Genomic DNA, 4,915 nt, shown 5'->3' with positions numbered 1-4,915 from the left:
TCTCAAGTCAGGATGAATGTAGAGATGTGCCTGTGACCTATCATGCAAAGCTTGTCAGGCTAGTCTTACAGGCTATTTACAATCTTTTCAGGTCCACGTTATCATTATTTATTTTGTTGTCAGGCTAAGTCAGTTATATATGCAATTTGTATAGGCTAAGTCAGTTCCTTTACAATTTTTATTAGCTCTAGGCTATTATTATTTATTTTCTCTCCCGCCCCTAACTGTGAGGGCAATTCCTATTTCCAACCCCATTGAAACATAAATGCAGCCTGACATGCAAGGGATATAGCAGTTGCTTTGTTGCTAAAATGCCAAAGTCAACCCCATTAAAACATAAATACAAGAGAACTGCTATATCCCTTGCATGTCAGGCTGCATTTATGTTTCAATGGGGTTGGAAATAGGAATTGCCTAAATGTGAATGGCTTTTTAGGTTTTTGGACCGCTTTACATTCCACAATGATACAAAATGGTTATGGAAAACAATGAAATTATTTTTTTATAATATCAAAATAAATAACTCATCTACTTAGAAGCATTAATCTTTAAATTTTGAATTTAATATGAAAACCTTAAATTTTTAATACTAAATTTGATGTAAAAACCATATTTATTAAAATATATATATATATATATATATATATATATTTCTTTCTGTAAAAATGTAAAATAATATTTGTTAAAATAAAAAATGATTCAAAAATAATATATATATATATATATATAAAATAGAGTTTTGTATTATCTTTTTCTTTTCTTTTTCTTTATTTTCTACTAAACTTTTTTACATGGATAAGTATATCTATTTTGAAATAAAGTTTTCAAAATTTTAGTTTAATTATTAATAATTATGAATTGAATGGTAGAGATTTAATCAAATAGAATATTTTCAATGATAGTTATAAATTAAAGGTGGAGTTTTGTCTTAAAAACAATTATACTTCTTCACTTTTAATTAAATCAATTAATTAAGAAAAACATCATAGAAATGTGAGTTATGATTTTTGTGACATTTGATAGTAATAAATGATGATGGTATTATAGCTATATTCATGATAAAGTGACAATGAATCTCCATAATTAAAAATTATGTTACATATTTTTTTAAATGTATATATATATTCATTCATATATTAATTTATTTTATAATTAATAATAATGATTGATTGTTTTTTTTAATGATTCTTTTTACTATTAGCAATTTTATAAAATAAATGTTTTATTATATCTTTCATTTAATTTATATGATTATATTAATATTTATTTCCCTACTCATTATCTATTGTATTTTTTATTTTTCAATAATTAAACTAGTATTTATTTTACCCATTATCATAAATAATGAAATTTTATGTTTAAATTTCAGTGTCAATGTTCTATCTGGCCTAAATACTATGATAAATTATGTTAAATATTATCGATGTCTGCAAGGTGTTGTCTACATTGTGAAATGGATTTATGTGTATGATATGTAAACACCTACTTGAAGATTTGTATCTCTAAGCTGGCAGATCAACCACACTTATTTATAGCTATGCATGAAGCATCCTTTTTACCAAAGGGAGGACAACATTGCATCATCAATCCCATTTTCAGATACAACATATACTAGGGCTTGTTGTAAATTTGTATTTGTATTGCGATCACACTGGAGGAGATATTTTTCAGCTTAAATAGGAACTTTGAGAAAATGATGAAATAACAGGTGAAGTGACCTCGTATAAAATAGTTCCAAAATTTCTTTTGTATTAATTTTTTTTTTAGTACGAAAAAAGCATGATTATATATTAATAGTTCAGAATTTTGAAGATAACAATGCCTTCAAATGTTCCACAATATAAGAGTTCCCTCTGAGATAACATTATCAACATGCCAGCCAAGTGTTGCCAAATAGAAAACATGAAAGGGGAAATAACAGTCCAAAGCCCATATACAAATCCATAATAAAAAACTTGCATGACATAGATGTATGCCATTCATAACCAAATATGAAAATAGAATGCCTTTAAAAGGTCATCTGCTCCATCTAGCCAGTTGTTCAGAGTGGATAGGCAACATATCATCGCCCCAGATGACTAAAAGCAAAAAACAGATAAATACTAGTAGAGTTTACAAAAAAAATATACAAAAAAAGAGAGAGGCTAGAGAAACCTAGCCAGGGAATGGGAAGTCTTCAATTTCAATGACATTCTCATCCAGGATAATTTCTAAGTGCATTTTTTCAGTATTATGATTTAAGCCCCTCTTCGATAATTCATCTGCATCCATATTATGTTCCCTACCAGCCTGATAGTGGAACTTCTATGTTGCTTCCATAGTAGTTCGATCCTCTTCAGCCATCCAAGTAATAATGGGTTTGTGATGTTTGCATATCCCATTATTTAATCGATTATAACTTTTGAATCTCCATGGATATGAATGAGAGGGATATCTAGTAAACTTGTGAACCATAGCAGTCCCCATAATGCCATTGCCTCAACCTTTGTGTTAGTGCCTCTACCTCTTTGCCAGCATATTATGTATGTTAGTGCCTCCGAGATGGCAAGCCAAAAACCACAACCACGTGTGTCGTTGAGCAGTATACCATAAAAAAACCCATAGGGTATTCCATCTGAAGTACTGTCTTCTCGTGTCTAGGAGCCTTGGAGCATATATCTTTCGTGGTATGTAGAGTGTAACAGATTAAAACATTTTCAATAATCTTATAGAAATTTCCAGAGCAATTTTGAAAGATGTAGCTGTTTCTCCACTTCCAAATTTCCCACTCCAGTCAGCTTTTTGAGAGCTCCACCACTGTAAACAATCCACAATGCCAGCATGTTGAATATATAGAAAACCAATATATGAAGAAAGTCCTTTCCAAACCTGAATAGTATGTGGACATGTGAGAAAGATGTGATTGTTGTTTTCTGATTCCTCTTTGCAGATACGACAAATGCCAGGTCCATGCCATTGTTGCTTTTATAGGTTTTCCCAAGTAAGATTTTTGCTGTGGAAAACCAGCTAAGTAAAGAGAGTGATTTTGTTAGGGATTTTAGATTTCCAAAAGGGAAATAACATGTGTTTCTCACACAGATTTGCATCCACTGAACAGAGAGAGAGGTATATATCTGCCACATTAATGTTATCTTTCTATATCTTCCTTGACCAAATTAACTTGTCATGACAGCCAACACGGAAAATCCCAAGTTTCTTCATCCCAGCAACGATGCAGTCCCATACCAAGTCCCAATGACCAGATAGACCCAATTCCTGTGTGCTCTTCCAGATTGGATATGGACCCCTCCATGTAGAAATGGCGTGATACCAGAAGAATATGCCTCTTCCATTTAGAGTATTTATAAGCTGTTCTGAGATCTTGTCCACATCGCCAGAACTCAGGAGGTGATCAGAGCGAATGAGAATGTTATGGCCCGAGCCAATATTCCAAGCCAGGTGTTGTAGGAAGATCTTAGTGACCTTTTCGAAATTGACCCAGATGGCCGATCCATTTGAAGCTCTAATGGATCCCTTTCGGAACCAGTATATAAAATCATGATTCTTTAGGTATTTTTGTCTAATGACCAGACTGCAGGTTCCATAACCAAAAATTCTCCTCCAAATAGACTTTATTAATAGTGCCCATCCAAAACGATGGAGTTCTAGAATTCCCCATCCCCCCATGAACTTAGGCAAAGTGATCTTGGACATCATAGACAGGTGAAATTTCTTATGTATATGACTACCCCCCCGAGATAAAATTAGCCATAACCCGATTGAGAGAGTGAATGATGGCAGCAGGAATATGGAAAATATGGGCCCAGTATACCCCAAGCTGGTTTAGGACAGTTTGTGAAAGGATGACACGGCCACGCAGGAATAGATTTCTATATTCCAATCCAGAAATTTTCCTTAAAAAACTATCAACAAGCCAAAGCCAATCGGCATTCCTATAATTACAAGGTTTGATATGGTGTACTTCATACCTTGAAACATCAACTTGGCATCAATTCCAAACAAATTTTTTATATATGTAATGATATCCAATGCACAATTACATGATACAAAATAGATTTTTGAGCATTCATATACAGACCAGTAGCATTAGCAAATTTTTTGAATATATGAAAAAGGCATAACGAAGTAAACCGATGCAAAATACCCATGATGAGGACATCATTGAAAAAGAAACCATGAGATATGTTGATATTGTGGCCCATCTTGAGTGCTTGGAAATGGTCTCGTTCCACATCTTTTGAGATGTGTAGGCTTAGGCCATCCATAGCAAAGATAAATAACAACAGTGATAGAGAGAAACCCTATCTTAGACCATGCCCAGCCCGGAAGAAATTAGTTGGGCTTCCGGTAATGATCACAGAATAATCCACATTTATGACGCACACCATAATCCATTCCACACGTTTGAGATGTAAGCCAATTTTGAAAAGGACTAGTCTGAGGTAACCCTAATCGAGTGTTTCGAAAGGCTTCCTCAGATCAACTTGCAGGATGGCAGCACTGATATTTTTTGTATGAATCAAATGCAAACATTCTTGTGCATTAGCAATTGTGTCATGTATTTGTCTACCCTGGGAAAACCCATGTTGTTCAAGAGATATATGGTGAGAAAAAGTACTTATCAGATGCCCAACAATGGTTTTTGAGATAACTTTGTAGATAAGGTTGCATAGCGAGATAGGCCTGTAGTCCTAAAAAAAACAGGAGGATTGCGCTTTGGGATAAGGGCAATATAAGTAGACTTAATGTGATGGTGTACATTCCCAGTGAGTCTAGACTCCTCCACCATTTGCAGAAGTTCATTTTTGAAAAGATCAAAGAAATGCATGAATAGCTCCACAGTCCACCCATCTGGTCCTAGGCTCTTGTCACCATTGAAATATTTAAGGACTCTGAGTAATTCCTCCTCAGTAAT

This window comes from Pinus tabuliformis, chromosome 1_2, assembly GCF_031772625.1.
Source record: "Pinus tabuliformis cultivar Carrire ecotype Pingquan chromosome 1_2, CPIR1, whole genome shotgun sequence".
NCBI classification, from domain to species: Eukaryota; Viridiplantae; Streptophyta; class Pinopsida; order Pinales; family Pinaceae; genus Pinus; species Pinus tabuliformis.
This window is presented reverse-complemented; position numbering follows the sequence as displayed.